At 36.0% G+C, this 24,096-nt stretch overlaps 1 protein-coding gene across 1 annotated transcript in view; it reads left to right on the top strand.

Annotated features, from left to right (window-relative positions):
- Positions 1-4,178: 4,178 nt before the first annotated feature.
- Positions 4,179-24,096, top strand: part of Immp2l (inner mitochondrial membrane peptidase subunit 2) — an 892,224-nt gene continuing 872,306 nt past the window's right edge. Inside the window, exon 1 of the mRNA XM_047562269.1 lies at positions 4,179-4,262. The gene's annotated coding sequence lies outside the window, so the exon portion shown is untranslated. The remainder of the gene's footprint in view (positions 4,263-24,096) is intronic.

The following is a 24,096-nucleotide window of genomic DNA, read 5'->3' as shown; positions in this document are numbered from 1 at the left end:
GGGTCATACAGCCTTCTTGAGATAACACATGTGACAAAGCAATCATATGTGGTAACTGTGAGGCTATAACCAGCTTGTAAGCATACCACTGTGTATCTGTTTCTCTGTCCCTGCCCCCCAACAAATGTAGTATTTGTACCAGTCTCAGGTGGTGTTTTCTAGGAAATCTGGGCTAATACAGTCATTTATATTTAGATATTCGCTATGAAAAAATTTCAAACATACGAACACAGAGAAATGTAAAAGAACCCCTGTATCCTCTAGATTCAACACATCCTGTTTTTGGGTCATCAATTCCTTTTTCTTTCTTCTTTCCTTTTTATTTTTTTTTTTTTTCTTGGAGTATTATTCTTTTTTTTTTTTTTTTTTTTTTTTTGCGGTGCTGAGGATTGAACCAGGGCCTGTGCTTGCAAGGCAGGCACTCTACCAACTGAGCTACATCCCCAGCCCTTCTTGGAGTATTTAAACACATCAGAGTATGTCATTTAACTTCAACATACTTCAGAATATCTCTCCAAAAATTATAGACATTTTTATATAAATATAATAACATTATTTTCTTTGATGAATAACAATATTTTCTTGGTATTATCTAAATTGGTCCATAGTCAAATATACATAGTTGCATAGGTCTTTTTTGTAGTTCTGATATTTGAATCATGTTTGTTAAAAGCTTCTCCTGACCCTTTACCTCTCTCTCTCTTTTTTTTTTTTTTGCCCTGTTATTAACTTGCTGCAGAAAAAAACTCTATCAATCATTTTATAGAGTGTCCACATTCTAAATTCTTCATTAACCTCTTTGTGGTGTTATTCAACTTGCTTCTTTAACTCCCGTGTTTCAACCTGTGAGAGGCAATGAAGTCAGTTTTGGGTTTTGATTAGATTCCATTTTTGTTTCCTTTTTGTGTTTGGCAAGAACACATCATAGGTATGTAGAGTGTGTCAGATGACATTAAATAGGAAACACATTGTCTGGAGTCCTACTTGCCAGCAATATGTGGATTATTAGGCTCAGGTGGTGATAATTTGATCTCCATTGTAAAGTTTCTAATCAGCCATTCATCTAATGGTTTTATCCATTGATGATTGCTTTTTAAATATTTTTTTTTTTTACATGGGAGATCATTAAGTGGAGGTTTTCCAATTCTGTTTCTTTCATATTTCTAATAAAAAATAACTTCCCCTAAACAACTATTTAATTTCCAGAAGTATTGTTTAATCAGGAAAGGCAATATATGTTTTAATTATTTTCTTTTAATTGACAATTTTAGAATAAGAAGTTTGTTTTAGTTACTTGTAATAGTGTCCAGTGATTTTCTTTCTTACTTTCTTTTTTCTTCTGTAATTTTTTTGCTTCTCTTCTTTGGAGCATTACTAAGAACTCATGAATTTTTATATATTGTTTCAAACAACTGCATACATTACTTTTTTTTGATGCTTAAATTTGTCCCACCTTTGGCCAAAGGAGCCCCTTGATGCTGATTTGTGTCCCTTTGACAAGTTATTTGTTGTGTGGATTCCTCGTTTTGTGGCACAAGATATCCCAAGCTCATTCCATGCCCCCATACCTAAAATTTGACACCTTGGTTTTTATAGTTGGAAATTCATTTTTGAAATTCCACACTGGAAGACTTTTTTATTTGTAAACCCACATTTTTTCCCCCAAACAATAACTTATGACCTATATTTAGGTATATTTGAAAACAAATTTTGTTTTATTTTTATTTTAGGCTCACATTTATATTTATATAAAAGGAAGCATATGATACTCATTGTAAGAATACCTGAAGTTGGGTTAATAACTATTACTAATGTTTCATTTTTTCAGATGGTATAATTCATATTCAAAATATCTGAGTTTCCAAAGAAAATATAAATGAAATCTCAAATGTTTTCATATCAATTCAAATAAGAGTATCAGTTTCCTCTATAGTAAAAGCTTTGAAAAACTTTCAGAAATGTAATTGTTAATATGAACTGTCAAATTGAATTTTAGTTTGGAATAAGTGAGCTAAATGGGATAGTAACAGGTTTTACTTCAGTTCCCTTTTTAAAATAGAAAAAAAATTTTTTTCTTTATCTTTTTTAAAGAGCAGTTTTAGTTTCAGAGCAAAATGGAGCAGAAAGGACAGATTTCCCATATATTCCTGGACACCAGGCATGCCCAGTCTCCCTGACTATCCACTTCCTGCACCAGAGAAGTACGTGTTTTGCAATTGATGATCTACACCCACACATCATTATTAAAGTCCAGAGTTTACATTAAAGTTCATCTTCATGATATACATTCTGTGGGTTCTGACAATGTGTAATGACATTTATTGTCATTATAGTATAATACAGAATAGTTTGACTGACCTAAAAATCCTGTGTTCTACTTATTGATCCCTTCCTTCTCCAAATCCCTGATCTTCTTACTGTCTTTCAAGTTTTGTCACTTCCAGGTTGTCTTATAGTTAGAATCATACACGTTTTCAAACTGCTCTGCTGTTTCTTAAGGACATCTGATGAATCTTAGTGACAATATTTTGTATGTCAACATTTTGTATTGCAACATTTTGTATGTTTATTTACATTCACTATAATAAAAGCCACATACAACTGTCTTGGCTAGTTACCTATGTATATTCCATCTGAGACTGTCAGGTCCTAGTGAAAAGGACTCCATCTGTATTAATTTGGGGTCACAGTAAGCAATAGAACACAGTTCAGGTAACAAATAGGACCTGACTGCCATTGGAAGAGGGTAATCCTATGACCTAAGTGCTTCTGGGATTAATCATTAACCATGACAGAAATAGCTTACCATGTAGTAATTATTTCAGTGACAAGAATAACTATCCCATATCTCCTTCGCAGGAAAGCAAGTTTGTTCTCTTTAGGAGACTCTTAGAATTGTAGTTATCAAGTCTTTTAAGCTCTGAGTAGATTATTAAACCTTTAGAATTTGAACCCTGTGTGTCTGAACATCAGGTATGTTAGTACTAAGCGATTTGAAAACGACAAAATAGTTTAACAATACTCAGAAGGAACATAAAGACAAATGATAAAGGTCTAATTGGGGGAGGAATAAAAAAGAAGAAATCATATTATGTCCGTTAATAAGTGGTTACACTTTCTTTGTAGGTTGTGACAAATAACCCAAGTTAAGAGTTTGTACTTTTGAAAATTCGATGGCGAAAACTCAAGTATAAATTTATAGTTTCTCTAAAGTAAATCACCTGTTCTAGATTACTCCTCTTGCCTAGAGCAGCAAAATTGAATAGTTTTCCGTGTGTACATGACTAGAAAGGAGTCATCAGACATCAGAGGGGAGCGTTTGTGAGGCACTTAGTAGTTATAGCTGTGCATTTAAGGAACTATGGGGTCTTGGTTTCCAGGCCTGTAAAATAATGAGAGGAGCTGACGACACGGTTTTCTAGATTTCCGCTCTTTGTTGCCCTCTAAGCCATCAGTACGGTGCTGAGTTTACATAAGTGCTTGTATTACATGTAATTGCTTGCTGAAAGGGTGTTGTTTCTGATCCGTTGCAGATCCAGGCCAGGTTTCAGGCCCCACCCGGGGAGCGCTCCTTGGCCGCTTTTCCGCCGTGGGAGGAGCTTCGCGCGGTCGGTCCGCGCGCTGGGGGTCGGGGCGGGGCTTGCCGCCGGCGGGGGCGGGGCCCCGCGCGGGGACTTCCCCTGGGCAGAGCTGCGCAGGCGGGTGCGGAGGGCGGGCGCCCCGCGGCGGGGTGGGGGGGGCGGGCAGCTGGCGCGTTGCCGCGGGCCATAGGTGGTCCCCTGGGCCTGGGCTTCTTCCCGGGGCTTGGCATCCCGCGGAGTGGGCGCTGCTGGGAGGCGGAGGGCTGCTCGGCCGCAGGGCGACCGAGAGCATGTGTGCGTGCGCGTGTTTGTCTGAGGCCCGCGCGGTCGCCTTTCCTGTCTTCCTCCTCCTGGCTTACCGGGTTAGAAAACCGGCTTCTCGACCCTTGACCCGCCACCGATTCGGTGGCCCCCGCTGAGGGGTCTTCCCAGAGCACGCTTACATTGACCTCACAAAGGGACTCCAGCGCCCCCAAGCCCTGTCCATGAGGGAGCGCTGTGGGGACAGGCTGGTAGTGTTGGACAGATGGTGGGAGTTCCTCAGCCTTGAGCAACAGGATTTTAAAGGACGTGTCTATCTCTGTCGTTTTTTTTTTTTTTACTTTTAGGGTTCTGACCAAATTGGGCGAGGGCACAAAATAACCACTTACCCCTTCTCACCGAGGAAGCGCGGGAGAAAGGGTAAGTAAGGATCAATCAGGGGTGGAAGGAGCTAGGGCTTCCTCCTGAGAGAAACAGAGAAAGCTCTTGCAAACCATAGATAGGGAGATCCACAACTGCCCCTGGGGAAGTTGGGGCCCGGAGTCTGCTTTTCATTAGAAACTGAAGACCCACCTTCAAAGGTCACAGGCCTCTAGCTCTCGATGTTTTGCAGGTTTGCAGTGTTTGTAGTTAGCTGGAAGTTTGACAGCTTGAACTTAATCAAATGACCTGACTGAAAATATCATTTCCCTTCATCTATTTTAACTTGGAAGCTTGGTCATAAAGGTCCTGTCTTGGGCCGGTATCTTACTAGTTTGACTAATCTCTGAGACTGTTGGGTATTAAGGAATCAAGGTCTTGATTGATAATTAATTGGAACCCCTTCAGGATTTTTATTTTAAAGAGGACTATCGAAAAAAAATCCTTTAGGATCCCAAAGGTTAATGTTACTGGCAATACCACAAGTGTCCAAGTTCTTTTGGGATCTTCTCTCAGGGCTATCGAAGATGGAATTTGTGGTGGAGAGAAATTAGGAGGGTGGGCCTTTTTCTCCTGACTTTCACTTGGATGCCCTTTCACAAGCATTCTGTTCACTTTTGGAAAGTTGCCAAACCAGCACATTGAAGTCCTGGGAAGTTCAATGTGATTTCCATGGTGGTCTTTTTCATTGGTTCTTCACTGGTACCTTTCCATCACTTCTCCAATTATACTGATTCCCTATTTTCTGGTGGTGAAATGAAACACAGCTTCTCTCAGAAGGTTGTGAATCCCTTCACCTCATATATGTCACATAAAATAAACGTTTTAAATTATTTTATTAGAATTGCCCTCTAACTATCTTACCATTGGCTCCCTGGTAACCTGTCCTTCATATTTGTGCCCAAGTGGCAGATAACCACATAATTATTTATGAAAATCCAGGGTGTGACTGATTATTGATTTTGTATTCATGTACTGATTGAATACATCAGTTTCTTCCATGTGCCGAACACTTTGATGAAAGTGGGACGGGTGAGAATGAAAAGACTGTTGGAGATGGTTATTTGGGATGGGCCTTTCACCAGTATCTGTGGATTTTCTGAATACTTATGTGTGAATGTGCAAGACTTTCCTATGGATCTTAATGATTTGCAGGTCTATATTGTGTTGTGGGAGAACAGTATTATTCTATGTTCCTACAGTCAGTAATAGACTTTCAAGGATGACTGACCATCATTTGTGTCCTAAAATGAAAGTATTTTAGTCATTTTCCAATGTAATAATATATTGTATGAGTACAATAATTAGATGAGGCTAACTTTTTGGAATTGTTCCATAAGAAGGCCTAATATTAGGAAAATATGGAGAGAGTAAGGATGATGCATGTAGGAAAATAGGAAGTAGACTGTTATGTGCATGGGTTTCTGTACATTTAACTGCATTTTATTGAAACAAGTCCTTTTGTCTTTTTATGATTGCAGAAGTTATATAAAGTTAAAACCAAGTTGTTTAAAATTAAATCTTGTAGGAATATGAAAGGCAGGAAGTGAGTCTCATGTAAGCCTACTCTTAGAATGACTGACTACTCTAACAGTTTGGTATTATTTCTTAACTTTTTGTTCCATCTATATACATAGCACACACCTATATGTTAAATATACATACAACTTAGTTATATCTTAATACATGTAGAACATGTATAAAACAAGATATATGTGTATATATACATTTTTTTTTTTTCGGTGAAATTAAAAAAAATTATTTTCTTCTACCATTTGGCTATTTACTACCATTCCTTGCTTTCCCTCAAATTCTCATGTAGAAGTAACATGCCTTTTACAATCTTTTTTTTTTGTTTGTTCTTTTTGGGTACTGGGAGTTGAAATCAGGGGTGCTTAACTACTGAGCCGCATCCCCAGCCATTTTTATATTTTTGTTTGGAGACACAGTCTCACTAAGTTGCTGAGACTGGCACTGAACTTGTGATCCTTCTGCTTCAGCCTCTGTAGCTGCTTTTATTTATTTTTTGTGATGCTGAGAATCAGACCCAGCCTTATGCATTGCTAGGCAAGAGCTCTACCATTCAGTTACCTCCCCAGCTCCTGTAGTCTTTTATATATGGGCTCTAATCCTTGCCTTTATTTTATTGACCATGTCACTTTGGACCAGTGAAAACTGTACTGCTTCTTGATTTATCATCCATCAAAACAGTATACCGAGTAATAAAAAGAATGTATTAAAGACAGTGCCTGGCATATAGATATTCACTGTAATTTCCCTCCCTGTTTTTCTATCTGATCACTCATCACTTTCTTATGATCTTTCTTTTGATAGTGGAAAGCAGTCTAGTAGTTACTTTCTTATAGGTGCTATGCATTCCTGGGTGTATGTATTTTCACAGTAGATCACCTATCATGTCTGATCCTAAGATATCTGGGACAAGGACTGTCAACTGATGTGGCTCCATTTCCCTCTATCAGATCATTCTTCAGCCCTGCCTAGAAAGTGTCAGCTTGAGAAATGAAGGGAAAGGTTTTCTATAATGTGTTTAAAAAGCTCTGACACTGTTCCCAAAGTGAGAAAGACATACTACTGCATTTAGCTGAGTGCTTAAAGTTAGGATTTCTATTTCAGAAATGTCTTTGGTTTATAAGAATTACAATAAAAATGCTGATGCTTCATGTCCAAACTGTCATGATTTTGCCAAGTTGTGGGTTTAATATACAGCTAAGCTGTGTATTTAGTGTATCTAATACTGCTCTGGAAGCTGAGAAAGACAAGTCCACAGACATCTGATTTCACACCAGACATCTGGTTTCATTTTGCTAAGAAGTACATTTTGTCAGTAGATTATGGGCATATCAGCTCTACTGCTGTAGTTTGTGGCATATCTATTATAAGCTCTGGTCTATAGCGTTTAGTATGATGTTTTATTCAAATGACAGCACACTGAAAATGAGCACCTGGTCAGATAAGCACATTTCCCACAGGTGTCTTCTAGTGTCATTGTTCTTGCAAGTTAACAAGGTGAAGTTATTTCTATCTTTGGTGATTTACATTGAGTTTTTTAGAAGTAAAAATATTCTTAAAGAAAACCCTCACTGGGGAACCAGGTTGTATTACAAAGGTTGTTTTTTAAGCCTATTGTGTATATGTTAATGATGCACTTATAGGAATAAAATAACAAATAGCATTGTATGTCAAGGTCCAGAGCACTTACGCTTTATTTTTATTTTTTTTATTTCATCAAGTGTCCTTCTATTAACAGTGGTAAATGAATACTCTAATATGTATTAATTTCTGAGAAAAATGTATTTTGAGTCCCAATCTAGGATGGCTGGAACTTCCTTCTCCATTTTGAGATAGTGAGGGGCATAGAAAAATTCGGGAGGCTCTCATGTCGGGATTGGCCCTGTCATTGTTTACCTGTAGCCTAGACACAAATATTTTATCTGGAAAAATGGAATAGTTACTCATGATTATAGTGAGGTTTAGTGACGGTTAAAGTGGTACAATATCTGCTACAAAATAGGTTCTTAATAAAGTAGTTCATTTTTCTTCTTGGTCCTGGCTGAAAGACCAAGGCACTCCCTGCCCTCCGCTCCAGCCCTGACCCTTATATCCAGACTAACACACTAACCAGGACTTTTTCAATGGAGGGCAGTTGTCCTTGGGATCTGTGATTTGATAGTGGGGTCTGGAAAGGCATATGTAGAATAATGACAAAGGAGAATGCTGGGTGAACTGATGAGAGAAGTCATGTGGACTTAGCTCTGTGAATTGCTTGGCTCCCAGGAAAAGAACCATCTTTTCCTCTAGCCTCTGTTTTGTCAGCTGTTCTACTGGAAGTTCTTATCTTCTTATTTCCTGCTTAGTCCAATAATGACTATTTTTCTTTGTCACCTTGATAAAACCTGAATGACCTTATTTTTCTGTTTTTTGGATAAGACTGAATAATAGACATTTGTACTTTCTTAAGATCTGTATGTTTTTTTTTCTCTATATGCTATGTCCAGTTGACTTTCTTGTCCTTTTGTTAGCCTAGAGTTTATTCATTAATCTTCCCCTTACTTTTTTTTTTTTTTTAATTATATGCTGCGTGCATCGAAATAGTGCTGAGGCTATAAAGATGAAAAGTCACTGTCCTTAGCTAAGGGGATTGAGTGTAGTGGGACTGTAGATATCTATATTCAAATATAATGTGCTATTTTGCTATAATGAAGGTAGTACAAATGCAAAGGAAACCTAGCATGAGCTCTTGATCCCTGTTGGGAATACCAAGAAAGGGTTTAGTAGTGGTTGTGTTTGAGTGAGACTTGGAAGCTGAGTAGGAGTAGGCAGCTTGAAAAGCAGCAGAGAGCATTTCCAGGGGGAGATAATAGTATGTTGAGCAGTTGTGTGGCATTATGAGAACATAGTGTGTTCTTGGAGCTATATGTAGGTCAGTCATATTAGTGTGTGAAGGGCAAGGTTAGAAGTGAAATCAGATTAAACTAGATAAATTTAGTGTGCACTTTCTAGCCCATCTGTACTAATGAGTCACTGAAGAATTGTGAGTGAGGTGAAAGATCACTGTGAAAGCAGTGCTGGGTAGATTGGGGGTGGACTAGAGTGGGGATGGGGCCTGGGCAAGATGGGAGGCCCGTGCGGATGATGTGTTAGTATGAGAAGAGGAGTTGAGAGCTCAGACAAGGATGGAAGTAGTAGGGATAGAGAAGTGAGAATGTTAGGAAAAATAGGAAGGGGAGAATTGGTTTTTGTGATACTGAATATAAAAGGTGTGGGAGAAAGAGAATGCTATACTGCTTCTCACGTTTCTGGGTAGTGAGAGGGAAAACAGAAGAGGAAGAAGGTATGAGGGAAAAGAAGATGTGTTCAGCTTTGGACTTAGAGAATATTGAAACTTAAAGGACAGGCCAATAAAGAGAAAGATGCTGAAGAGGGGTAGCCAGAGAGGCTAGGAGAAAAAGGGAAGTGAAGCTTTCAGGCCAGTGGCAGAATTTCAAGAAGTAGAACCCAGTTAAAATGTAATACTATAAATCATGAAATATGATGAAGATTGTTAAATGTCTATTATAAGTCTTTGATTTCTTGGGGATTGGTGGGGCAGAACTAAACTGCCATGGGTAAAGAAGTGAATAGGAGAAGAGGGGAGAGAGTGGGGTAGAACATGAGAATAGGGAGTAGGCATGGTTGGGTCCCTTCTGTAGGAGATAATGACTTCATTGTTTAGTCAAGATATTTATTTAATGCATTTTAAATAATATTTATGTATTAATATCAAGTGCATACAACTCGATGTTCAAGATATGTGTAGATATTTGAATGGTTAGTATATTGAAGGATATTTACATTCATCATCTCATAGTTAACCCCCACCCCAATTTCCTTTTTGTGGGAAGAGCAGCTAAAATCTATTTACTTAGCAAGGGTCCAACTCTAATACAGTATTATTAATTGTAGTCCTTATGTTACACATAGGTCTCTACACTTGTTCATCTTAAGTTTCTGCTACTTTGTATTGTTTGACCCACATCTTCCCTTTCTTCCCTGCTTCCCTCATTACCACTGTTCCATTCTCTGCATTTTTTTCATTTTTATTGTGCTTTATAATTATATATAATAGTGGGATTCATTATGCCATATTTGTACATGCACATAGCATAATTTGATCAATCTCATTCCCCATTTTCTCTGTATTTTTAGAGTCCATATGTAAGTGAAATCATTTAATATTTTTGTTCCTGTCTGGCCTATTTCACTTAGCATTATGTTTTCTGCAGTCATCCGTGTTGTGACAAATGGCAGAATCTTTTTTTTTTAAGAGTGAATAATATTTCATTGGTATATTTATACTATAGTTTCTTTATCCTTTCATGTGTTGACAGAAAACTTAGGTTGTTTCCGTATGTTCACACTGATTAGGAAAGCTACTATAAAATAAAAGAGAGTGATAAGTATTGGTGCATGTTGGGATTGTAGATGGGTACTGCCATTATGGAAACGGTTGGAGGTTTCTGAGAAATTAAAAATAGAACTATCCTGTGATCTAGCAGTCTCTCTTTAAGGTCTATAATCAAAAGAAATGAAATCACCACTTTGTAAAGGTATCAGTTGGGATATCTAAAGGTTCTCCAGGATTCTAAGATGTGCTCAAAAATGAAAAAGGATGAAAACCACAGCTGTTGACTTACTTTCTATTTTTTTTTAAATGAGGGATAGAGAGATACTCCATAGAAGGGGTGTGTTGAAAATGGAGTTGCCTATATTCTTCTTCTTCTTCTTGTTTTTTTTTTTTGCGGCTGGGGATTGAACCCAGGGCCTTGTGCTTGCGAGGCGAGCACTCTACCAACTGAACTATCTCCTCAGCCTGCCTATGTTCTTCTTGTCATATTTTTTTTGTGAATGAAAATCAGTTGTTTCTTTGCCTACTTCTTCCCTGCTTTTTAATTCATACCTGACCCTACCATTAAATGTCTTTTCAATTAATTCTTTCCTGCCCAGAGTTCCATTGTTTTTTTTGCTCCCATCACATCTGGCCTTTTTGCACATATTATTCTCTAATCCAGTTGAATGGTTAAAAAGTCTACTTTCCACTATTAAGGTTGAAAAATTTTCAGTAATATCTACTAGGAGGCTCATGGGGACATAACTGTACCAAACATTAAAAAAACAAAAAACAAACCATAAAAACCCCTCAATTTAGCCAAGAATATCTGCTATGATAAAGGTGCTAAATGCAAAGATAACACGATGGAAAGGATAAATAAGACAGGGATCCTGCCCTTTAAGAGCCCTCAGGGGCTGGGGAGATAGCTCAGTCGGTAGAGTGCTTGCATTACAAGCACAAGTCCCTGGGTTCTATCCCCAGCACTGCAAAAAAAAAAAAAAAAAAGAGCCTCAGGCCAGTGAGAGAAATGGATATGTAAATAAATAAGTGCCTGAGTGCCTTGATATGTGTGTGCTATTATAGAGGTGGAATTTAAGGTAAGATGGGGTGGGGGGAGTGGAGGGAAAGGACTTACTTTTTTGTGTGATCCTGAAGGGTCAGAGATGATGTTTGAGCTATAGCTTCAAGTATGGTATGGTAGTTTCAAAGAGTAAGATCAAGGTAATAAAATATTCCTTGGTGGGGGTCCCATGAAAGCCACAAACAAGGACTTATGGTTTTTTCCTTTTTTTTTTTTTTTAATCTCCCTTCTGTTCTTCTTGGTTTATTGCAAGGTATCCTTGTCTTGAGGGAGTTCTAAGGAGATAAAGATTCTCTCTCTTGTGATACAAACTTTATGCGAATTTTTCACAACTGATTTGTGGTATATTAGACAGCTAACACAGATCGGAGCAGTTAAATCACAATATCTGGGGAATGAGGTCCAGGCCCTGATATTTTTCAGAGCATCCAGGTGTTCTAATGGCAGGGTACAACAACCACTGTGTGGTTTGTTTAGATGAGATGGCAGGGATTTAGAACTAAAAAAATGTAAGTTAAATTGTTTAAATTCTTTAATAGCTATGTGTCCTTTTAAGCTATTTAGATTTCTCTAAGCCCATCCTTAAAAAATAGGATGGTGGTATATGTGTTCTGCCTGTCTTACTGAGTTTGCACATCAAAAGGTGATTTGTGATTTATGTGAAGGAACATTATATATAGATGTTGTGGTAACAATGAAGTACGTTGTGGCATTTTCCATGAATGTACAGGAATAAGAGCTGCCTACCTTCTCCTGCAAGATAGTAAAGATTCTATACGTTTGGATTAATATTTCACCATCATGAAAGGTTTTACAATATATTTTACTACATTTTTATAATGCTAAACAGTGAAGACCTAAAGCCAAAAAGTAAATCCATTTTTTTATTTGCAGTACTAGGGATTGAACCCAGGGGTGCACCATGGACTACACCCCCAAGTCCTTTTATTTGTTTATTTTGAGAGAGAGTCTTGCTAGGTTGCTGAGGCTGGCCTTGAACCTGTGATTCCCCTACCTCAGCCTCCTAAGTTGCTGGATTATAGGTATGCACCCCTACACACAGCTAAAAAAGCAAATTATCATTTGAGCATTTCTAGGTTGGTATAGTAAGTCCAATTATTTAAGATTATATATATGTTTTTCATGATTAAGACTATAAGGTATATAGATATTTCCAGGGACTGTGATGTAACTCAGTGGTAGAGTGCTTACCTAACGTGTGAGGCCCTGGGTTCAGTCCCCAGTACTGCAAAAAGAAAAGAAAAAATATTTACTCTCAGTGTTAATAATGTAATTATTAAGTATTGTAATACTAAGGTTAGATATTTACTTTGAAGGTATATACATTTAAAACATAGCAGTCTTCCTGAAGTTAGTAAAAACTGCAGCATACCATGGAGCACTATAAATTTACTTATGTGTAGGTTCCATGTAGGGATATGTACTATGTTTCTGAACAATGGGAAGTCTGGTACATTAGTATCAGTTATATAATTATGTAGGAATGATCATCCTTATGGTATTATGATGTATTTGAGAAGTGATGTTGTTTAACAACAAAACTGAACCTAAAGTCTAAAAACTGGGTTCTAGATCTGGTATCTGTAGTCATTCTTCTATGATAGGTAAATGTAGCCTTTCTAAGCCTCATGTAAAATTGGGATATACTAGTTCCGTTATTTGGTAGCATATGAGAAACTTAGTGGATAAAACATTGATCATTTATGATGTCATAGTTGCCATAGTTGCATTTTGGGGGTTGCTCTCAGCTAGAGCTGCAGTTGTTGGAGCATGGCTAAGGCTAAAAGATTGATTTCCAGGATGACCTGCTCACATGACTGGCAAGTTCCTTACTTTCCATGAAGGGTTTTCCATGCAGCTGACCTCTTGCCATGGAAGTTGGCTCCCACAGAGCAGGATTCAAGGGACCAGTGTGGAAACTATCAGTGCCTTTCATGACTTATCTGTATTTTTTTTAATGTATTTTACTGGATTCATAGACCATGAGGGCATAAGGTAAGGATCACTGGGGAAATCCTCTTGTGGGGGATTGGCTACATGAGAGGATAACCTCTGCCTGGCATAGAAATGCTTTGAGGTTAATTTAAGAATTTATATGAACATCATTATTGACTAATAAAATTGAGACTGAATATAAGTGGAATTAGTTTGCTTTATGCCATGTTGACATTATGCCTGCTCCAAGTCTCCAAGTCTTTCTTCTCTTGTTAAAAAAATTATTTTATCTTCTATCTTTATTTTGTGTTTTAAAAAATTTTACTCCTTTACTAATAAGGCTAGAGCCAAAGTGTGTTTTTCAAGCTTTTACCATCCAGTGGTATAAAAGTAGTATGTTGAATGGGAGAAAATTAGAAATAATAGTGATGGTAGCAAGAACCTTTTATTCACCAGCTGAATAATATCTTGATGTGTCATCCTAGAGAGTCTATCTCCTTGGTGAAACTTCTAAATGTCTTATTCTTTGTATCTCTCTCGTCATTTGCTTGATTTTGCCTGGATTAGAGTTATTTTGTGGACTTGTCTTTCCACATGTTAGATTGGAAACTTCTTAAGGTAGAAGCTGTGTCTTACTCTTTTCTCTGTCCCACAGCACCTGTAACCCAAGGCTTTGGACTTCATTGGTACTTAAGCAGTATTTGCTGAACTGAATTGGAATAGCTAGCATCCCTCCAGCTCTTGTGCCTCCTCTGAAATTTCAAATAAAGGGTTATATTTTGCTCAGATGGTGGTGGTGTTGGTGGTTCCTGCTAGATCCATCTTTCATAGGTCCCTGGTTTGCCATTAGAGCCCTTCACCTATTTTAAATGACTCAGAGGATTGGACTGCTACATCCTTAGTCTGACCTTCTCAAGCATGCAAATACATATACCCCCAGCAATCATTCTTATGTGACTTTCAAAACCTCATTGAACTTCTGCTTGTTTTGGTAACTACATAACTTGATTTTGGCTTCTTGAATTTAGAATACCCAGAAGATAAAAGTATACAACTTTCTTTCATGTAATAAATCATAAAAATTTAATCTTTGCAATTTTCTCCAAAAGTTTATTCTGAAACAGGTCTTTGTAATGACACTTTGACACACATACTTTTATCTATCTTTGTTTTGAAAAATGTAGCATTAAGGTTACCTTTTGAAAAATCATCTTGCTTTGTAGCTGGAGGATATACTGTAAACACTATCAAGTTCTAGTTTTATAATTGTATATAGTAGAGACATTTTTTGAAGAAGGGAAATGTTTATAATATCACAGTTTTTATTTTAGGATCATTTTATTATGTATGATATTCTCAACATGTGGATCAGTAAACAAATTCAGAGCAATTTGGAATTTTTTTCTTTTTTTTTTACTCTCTCCTGCAGATTTTCCTACTGATTTCCTTGAGGAATTCCTTGCTTCCTTGGCCACTACCTACCTTCTTCATCTCTTTTCAGTACCTAACTCCTTCCCTGTCTTTTGCAGAACAAATATTGCAAGTAGCAGTGGGTGTGCAAAGAACAGTTGCACTGCACTGAAAGTTAGGGTTAGTAGCTACTGAAGTTCATTAGTAAATGGTAGTGGAGGACTGTGAAGTAACAGTTGGTAGGAAAAGATTAGCGTTGCCACAGATGTTTTCCTGAATTAAAGACAAATTATTTTTTTATAGCTGTTATAGGTTCATAAGCAAAATTGGATGGAAGGTATGGAATCTTCCCCTGTTCTCCTGTCCCTGTATATGCATAGCTGCCTCCACTGTCAACATTTGTGCAGTGGTTACAGTTGATGAACTTACTTTGACAAGTCATTATCACTTGAAGTAGTTTATGTTAAGGTTCACTCCTAGTGTTATATATTCTGTGGGTTTGGACAAACGTCTAATAACCTGTGTTCTTCATCCCAGTATCATATTGAGTTGTATTTTCAGTGCTGTAAAAATTCAGTATTTTTCCTATTCATCCTTTTTTTTCCCTCGAACTCTTGTGATTTTTTTTTTTTTAAAACAGTGTTGGGGATTGAACCCAAGGCCTTGTGCTTGCAAGGCAAGCACTCTACCTGCTGAGCTATAATCCCCAGCCCTCTTGTGACCTTTTTATTACCTTGTAGTTTTAGGCCTTTTCCAGAATGTCATGTAGTTTGAATCATGTAGGATGCAGCCTTTTTCACCTAATTTTAGTTTTACTTGGTGCAGCAGATTATTTACAAATTATTTCAATTATTTTTCCAAGAGCTTATTTCTCTAATAGCTGCTTTACTAAGAATTTCATTGATCTCAGATTAAAATAATAACTATCAATTACTTTTAAGTAATATTCAGCATTGTTATTATATAAGGATAGTTTGAAGCACATTATAAATCCATACACTTGTGTTTAAGTCTCACTATTTGTCATGTGCAAAGAGAAGCCCTGTAGACTGAACAATGCTCTAGAAGATTAATAATTTGAGAATTTGGTATGTGATTGTATTATGTTAATATTCTAAATTAATATTCAGCTAAAACATTTATAATATAACTTTAAAATATAGGCATTAAATATACATTCTGGATACAAAAGTGATGATATATAGAGAAAAAAGATGTGGAATTGGGCTATGAAAGTCTTCATTGACGTGGAGCTCTGCTATCAGCTGTGTGAGCATGGACCAAGTCACTTTTGTCTCTAAACTTCGTTCTCCTTTTAGAAATATGGAAAAAACACAATACATGTCATGGATTATTTTTAAGGACTATATGAGCTGTTCGTATAAGTCTGATGTGAATTTTAACTCAAAAAATGTGAGGAGTTAATTGGTTAATGAATCAGACTTCATAATATTTTCAACTTTAGAAAAAATATTTGGTTTTCATAGACAAATAATAAATGTTTTAGTTAGCTTTTTTTGCTGCTGTGACTAAATGACCTGACTGGCACAATTTTAAAGGAGAGAAAGTTTATTTGAGGGGCTCACAGTTCAGAGGTGTTAGTCCATAGAAGGCTGGCTAAATTCCTTGGGGCTGGAGGTGAGGGTAGACATCATAGCGGAAGAGTGTGGCAGAGGGAAACAGCTTACATGGTGATCAGGAAGTAAAGAGAGTTCATTTGCCAGATACAAATATATACCCCAAAACCAAACCCAAATCTCCATCTCCTCCAGCCACACCCTACCACTTCAGTTGCCACTCAGTTAATCCCTATTGGGATTAAATCACTGATTGGGTTAAGACTCTTACAACCCAACCGTTTCTCCTCTAAACCTTCTTGAAACTGTCTGTCACATGAGTTTTTGGGGGGACACCTCACATCCAAACCATAACAATGAAGAAGAAAATAATGATTGGGGGCTAAAAAGGCAATATGCTGGAAAGATGGTTATGTAGCTATATCTGAGAATAAAATGACTTTCTTTTTATTGCATATGTCTCATCGATTAAACCTGCTTATGTCTTCTCATGGAAGGCATATACTTTGTTTTAGAAAGTTTCTGGGCAAAAGAATGAAAATAACTTTGTGAAGTTGAATTCCTGAGGCAGATGATGTAATAAATTCAGTTATAGTTTCAATCAAAATGTCCCTTTAGTTAAAATATTTAGAAGAATGGACAGTGACATAATACTTAAGTTCAAGAAAACTTTACTTCCAAGTTTGAGAATGCATGACATTATTATATTTCATTCTCAACTTCTGCATTTTTACTAATTTAGAATTTTTTGTTACTTTCAAAATGCATTGTATGGTCAAAGAGAGAATGATGGAATATCCTGTGACAAAAGATGTAGGAAGAACTGTTCAACCACTAACCCCTAAGGTAGAAATGGGGAATCAAAAAGGAGTTGTCATCAACAAATAAGAAAGAATATGTACAATTCCCTTTTGGGGTTATCTGAGTTAGGATGTTGAGAATGAGGAGAATAAAATTTAGCAATCATTATAGAGGAGATATGACTCAACAGCTTTTATTTCATTTTTTAATCTGGGTCAGAGCTTCTCATTTTTCAGATACTGCTTAAAAGTTTAGAGGCCTCTATCCATTCTCTTTGCTATATGCTCCTATAGCTGAAAATTCACTGGATGTAACTTAATTTTCTACCTTTGTATAATGTAATGGGCCCTCTCTAGACAGTTGTTGAATCAAGGTGACCTTGAGTAGTGGGGGAGAGAATATAGAAACCAACTCGAACTAACATTGAAGGGAAGGTAAATTCAAAATAAGGGACATAGTTTGAACAAAGACAGTGGAGTGCATTTCTTCTTAAATTTAAGGTCAATGAATAAACCATCTGGCTATAGGAAGGGACTATAGGAAAGATAGGTTGAGGTTAGATTATGGATGACCTAAATCTTAAATCCAGTTGTTTATAAATCATGTATGGTTTGTAGTCTTTAAACAGTAGGGAAGGAATTATTGAAGGATTTTTGACCAGAGACCTACATGCTAAACAGTGTTTTAGGAAAATTAATAAGTATATTGCATCTGTTGGAATGTAGAAGGAATGATGAAGAGTAGGCTAATTGAGAAACTGTAATTTACTTGCAAGGTAATGATTATTTTCACTGTGATGATTGTGGGGATGGAAATTAAGAGATTCTCAGAAACTATTAAAAGAATGATACAACTTAACTACATAAAGATTATGTATTGTAAAAAATAAAAGAACATGGTATCAAAATGCAAATCATAGAATAGAAATTTGCAGTTCATATGCAAAAAGCATCAACAACTCAGTGGGAAAAAAACCAACAACTGCATAGAAAACTGAGCAAAGATATGAAGAATATGAATAGTTCATAATAAGAGAAATACAAAATAGAATTTCAATGAGATAACTTTTTAAAACATAATTGGCAAAGAAAATAGGAAAATATAGGATATCATTGATGTTATAGGGAAATATAGGCATTTTCATTACTAATGGGGTGTATGGATTTATCATGGCTTAAAATATACATATCACTGATTCCTTCACTAGAACATATCCTAAATATCTTATAATTAGTTTAAATAATATATAGTTAAGATATTCTTGGCAGCAATTGGAAACAAATGCCTATCCTTAGGGAATTGAATCAATAAGGTACATACAATGAAATATTTAATAATTGTTAAAAGAATAAGACAGTTTAAATATGTACTGAAATGAAGTAATCTTCAAGACATGATGTCAAAAGGATAAGGTGAAGAATAATGGATGTATTGTAGGTTATTATTTTGGAGAAAACTGAATTAAGATGTGTATTTTCTTTTGTATATATAGGATATGTCTTTAGGTAATTGTAAGAGAGTGGATCATGTTCATGGGGATTGGACCATAGTAGCTGGAGAATAGGGATGGGACAGAGTCTTATTTTCCATTGTATACTTCTTTGGGGTATTCTGAATATTTCACAAAAATAAAAACAATAAAAACATTGAGCTCAAAATATATTTCTATATTATATATAACCAACTCTGAGAAATTAGGGAGAAGAAAAATGAATTTCGAAAAAACCCTGTGGTTCATATATCTGTTAAGGGGTTTATATTCAGTGTATATAAAAATTCCTACAAAACAAAAAAGGATTAAAAAGAATGCAAATGACTTGTATAGACATTTCTCCAAAGAAGATATAGAAATGGTCAATAAACATGAGAAGATGCTCAGCATCACTAATGGTTAGGGAAATGCCTGTCATGCCACAGTGAGATTCTGTCATTAGGATGCAGCTGAGTTGGAAGCTTCTGTGGGCTGAACTGACCTACAAGATGGCTGTTTTCCTCTTGGTTCCCCCTGCTGACCACACTCTTTTTTTGGTACTGGGAACTGAACTCAGGGATGCTTTGCCACTGAGCTACATCCAGAGACAGGATCTAAGTTGCTTAGCAATTCACTAAAGTTGCTGAAACTGGCCTTCAACCTGCAATCCTCCTACCTCAGGTTTTCTCTTAAGATTATAAAATATGTTGTCCTTTTTTTCTCCTGTTGTGAGACTGTGTGTGAGCCTGGTTTCTGGGTGTAGTTGTTTTTGTTCTTAGTGCTTTATGTTATTCTGTTTCTTTCAGAATAAGAGCTTGTTTTTGTCTAGTTGAGTTTTTTTGTGTTTTTCTTACTTGAGTTTGTCTCATTCTTACTTTCTTTGGAATGTGAACCATTCTCAGGAATCCTTTAATTCTTCTGTTTTGTTCTTGCCATGCTGATTCTGCCTGTTTTATATTTAGGGTAGCCAGTTATATTCGTTTCCTGATTAAATGCTAGTGAACATTATTTTTATGTATGCTTAACGTAATTCTCTCCTCCCGCAAAGCTTCTCTCCTGTGGTTTTGCTGCTGTGCTACAGTAAGCCCAGCCCTGTTTGCCCCCTGCCACAGGGGTCATCTTTTCCTAGCTTTCTTCCATGCAGTGGAGGAGAATGTCGAGTAAAGTTAAAGACATTTTATTCCAAAGTTTTTCCCTAAGAAATCTGCATATATAAATTTACTGGACCTTATTGATTTTCCTCTGTGACAGGTGAGGTGATTAATTTAGTTTCTTTGTTGATGTTTGACTGTTTTTTCTCTTTATGTTTTAACTTTGCTCTTTTCCTCGTTAAGAAAATGAATGGAATCCACAAAGTTGATAGGAACTGTACTCAATTTAAAGATAGAATTTATTCTTTCACCAGGTATTAAATCGCTCAGTTTGTTTCCTTGATTTCTTCTTCTTCCTTGTTCATAGGTATTAAAACCAACAGGATTTATGTATTCATAGCATTTAATAAAGGGGACGAGGTGAATTTTGATTTTGTCTTGCTAATTTGTTTCTCCTCCTAGGAAAAGAGAAGTCTGAGAAAAAGTATTTTCTTTTTAGCATCTTTTGGAAATAATCTCAAAGGAGAAAAAAAAGATACATTCTAAAGTATTACTATTTGATTATAGAATAAAAAAATTTAAGAATGGTGGTTTATTTGAAGGGGAGATTATGTCTTTGGGAAAGTTTGACATCTGTTAGCATTGATTTGCATATCTGTTGCTTTTATCAAATGTATGATTAGATCTGAATATATAAAAATTATATTTGTTCTCATACAAAATTTAATTTTATGGTAATACCATCAACTATGTAATTTTTATCTTTGTTAAAAGTATTTTTGAACGAGGTATCTGGCTGGTTAGAAAATATGCTTTTGAAGCTAGTGCCTTGGGATTAATTAAGGGTGGTCTTGTGCCACAGAAGGGGCTCAGCCTTGTCTCTTTTCTCCAACACACACGCACACACTTTTTTTTTTTTTTGCAGAACTGGGTATCAAGTACAGGTCCTTCCATACTAGGCGAGTGTTCTGCCACTGAGCTACATCCCCAGCATAACAGCAAATTTTTGTTGTCAAATTAATATGGGCAAGTTGAGGGTCAGTTTATTATACTAATAAGAGATGACTGGGATAGGGTGGTATGGTTATATCAGTTTTGTATTTGAAAAGTATACCATATTAATATGGTTATGAATGTTTAATAGGCAGTGTAACTATTGCAGAAGAAGTGGTAGTTTAAACTTAATTCCAGTTAGAGTTTAAATATGTGGTTGATTTTTAAGTACTTTGTTCTGTATTTGCTTTTATATTTGCTGAAAATATTACATGTGAAGATTATGCTTTAAACACTGTAAAATGTTTTTCTAGTATTAGCTAAACGATTGTGGGAAATGTTACACTTGAAAGGTCATGTTGATTTTCTGGCATTTCCAATTTTACATTTTATATATACAGTTGAATTGCTTTAGCTCCTACTTGAGTGTTTAAAGATCCAGGTAATATATGGAGAAGAAAAATTACAAAAGGGAACATGTTTTGGAATGCACCTGTCTTTCAGCTTTCTTTTGTTTCAGCATTGGAATTTCATCTTCTAAATGGCAATTGAGTGGGCTGAAACCAAGTACCGTAATAAGGGCCTTAATACTCAGTAAGTTCAAACACAGCTCATTATATTTTTCTATTAATTGATGTTGTGTATAAATCTAGTGCTTTCTCAACCCTCCCTCATTTGAATGAGACTTTGAGTATTTAGTTTTTTTTTAACCACTGAGCCCCACATCCCCAACCTTTATATATATATATATATATATATATATATATATTTTTTTTTTTTTTTTTTTTTTTTTTTTTTTTTTTTTGTGGTACTGGGGATCGAACTCAGGGCCTTGTGCTTGCAAGGCAAGCACTCTATCAGCTGAGCTATCTCCCCAGCCCCCTTTTTTATATTTTTATTTAGAGACAGGATCTCTCTAAGTTGCTTTAGGGTCTTACTAAGTTGCTGAGGCTGGCTTTGAACTTGCAATCCTCCTGCCTCAGCCTCCTGAACTGCTGGGATTACAGGTGTGTGCTACCATGCTTGGCAGCATATTTACTTTTTCAATAGTGGGTTGAATTGTCTGTCTAGTGCTTTTTTTTTTTTTTTTTTTTAAATCCAATTAAGTCGCTTCTAAATGCTGCAGTAGCATTTATGAAATCAGTAATCCATTCTGCCCTGTGTTTATTGGGAGTGGTGAATAACTTGGAGACAGCATAGTCCTTAGGCACACAGGTCATTGGGTTAAAAAGTCTGGATGTAGCTCTGCTATTTACGATGTGTATGACCCCAGGAAAAGTAAACACTCAGCACCAGTTTACGTCTTTTAAAATGGGGGATACATACAAGGTAAATGTAGTGATTAAATGAACTAATTAGGAATAACAAAATATTTTGCTCTCTTTAATACAGTGATGGAATATTTTAGACAACACAAAATGAATATTATATGCTGGCCCGATTTTTAAAATTTCATTGGTTTAACAGTGTTACTTATTGTTTTTTGTTTTCCCTCATGCTTCTTCTATTTGTAGATTTGGTCATAACTTGAGGAAGATAAGTTTTACTGATTTTGTTAATGGTTAATCACTAACTTTATTAAAAATGGAACAAAATCTTACTGTACTATTAATCAAAAATTTTACGTGACTATTTAATATTTATTGAAGTTAAAACCCTAAATATAGCAAAATGTTGGTATCCTTTTGGCCAAGGAAAAATAATGTTTTAAGTATTTCCCAAAGTGTCTTTAACACATGTGTCACTTTTAAAATTGACCTTTCATTTGTGATTTCATCTTGTTTTATTATGACTGTTTTTATTTGATATGAGGAAGTAAAATTGCCACTTTTGAATTTGGATAACTAATTTTTGGCTAGGAAAGGTTTTTGAGTAATATGCTAAGCCTTTTTGAGCAACAAAGCTACATTAGATTCTGAAAAACTTTATTATTCAAAACTGATAGACACTAATCTAAATTGCTTAAAATTTCTGTATGGTTCATATAATTTTGTCTAGCCTCATATATTTGTTAAAAACCTATCAAAATTGTTACTGGAGTTTCTTTCTAAGCCATTTACTGTAATAACCATGTGACACTAATATTATTTAATGTTGTTCAGACAATAAAAATAAGTTTCTTACAAAATGGGAGAATTTAGAGGACTATCTTCAAGGCTTCTAAGCTATTGATTAAAATGAAAAAAAAAAAAACAGGAACAATAGACTTTTTGGTGGCTAGTATGAAAATAATTTAATTTTATTTATTATTGGTGCTTATTTGCAAATAGAGTCATGCTTACCCTATTCGCCAAAAGTAGGAATACTCTAGAAGCTTTTCCAAATGAGTGTCTTTTTCTGTACTACCCAACCAGCCTCTTGATATGTGTTTTTATTAAATGAACACAGGTATTAAGTAAAGATCAAAATTTAACAGTGTCATCATTGGAAGTAACATAGATTTATGAGTATGTTAACATTGCTGCAGAAGTCAGAAATGGTCTCAGAGTGTGGGTACATTGATACTGATGGTGATGGGGCACATCATGGAAGACAGGCAATTTTAGAACTGAGAGGGAGGGGCCATTCTCAAATGGAAGGTAAAGATCTGAAGTTAGACTCATTGAATCATTCATAGTTGGAGCAAAGAAACTTAGGGATAACCTGGTCAAGTAGATGAAATTAATTTCCTATTCTTTGGCATGGTTAGGACTTAACTGTATCTAATTTGATATTGAGTGTGAGAGGAAGAAGAAAGGTGTAGCCCTAGAAAGGAATGGACACTTGGTTCTTTGAAAATGATACATGCATAGAGATGCTCCTATCAGGTGGATTGTTGGCTCTCAATACAGTCTAATCTGGTCACTCATTTTCTCCCTTACATTCATTGCTGACATTTAAGGAATGGAGTATAAGACAGAATATTACCAAACTGACTTTCTAGCAACATTTTAAATGAGTGGTATTAAAAACCATAACTATAATTAAACAAGCACATTTATTTACTACCTGCAAATGCTTAGCAAATTCCAAGAACATTAGGATATTGAGGAAGGATTGAGACATGGATATGTGAGGAGAATGGATGTAACTATAAAATGGTAACAATATTGAGTGCCAAATGAAGGTATAGCTAGTGAATGCCAGAGTAGGTTAGAAAGCTCGCATAAGATTTCCCAGAAGAGATGAAAACTGGATTGGTGGCTTCTCAGTTCAGTAGATCTCATAATTATATGTGTTCAGCTCTAAAGGTTTCAGGTTCACCTAACTTGTAAAGTTACAGAGCAGGGACTGGATTGCAGGTGTTTCTGTTACTTCCTGTTGAGTGCCATTCCATAATTCCATGCTGTTGTGCACAGGATGGCAGGAGATTTCTGTTGAAGGGAATTCTGTTTCAGTTCATCACTCATCGGTGGGCTCACAGGTAAATGGAATTTCTCCACTGGTCTTCTGACAGTTGTATGATGAAGCACCCCTATTTCAGTAACCCCATTCCCTTTTTGTTTCTTGATTGCAAAGTAGCTAAAATTGTTAGTTACATGTGGCTTCAGTGGACCTTTCCATTTAATATGGTCTCTTTTTAGG

Source organism: Sciurus carolinensis, chromosome 8 (assembly GCF_902686445.1).
Source record: "Sciurus carolinensis chromosome 8, mSciCar1.2, whole genome shotgun sequence".
Lineage (NCBI taxonomy): Eukaryota > Metazoa > Chordata > Mammalia > Rodentia > Sciuridae > Sciurus > Sciurus carolinensis.
Note: the sequence above shows the minus strand (reverse complement) of the source record. Positions and strands in the feature narration are given on the sequence as shown.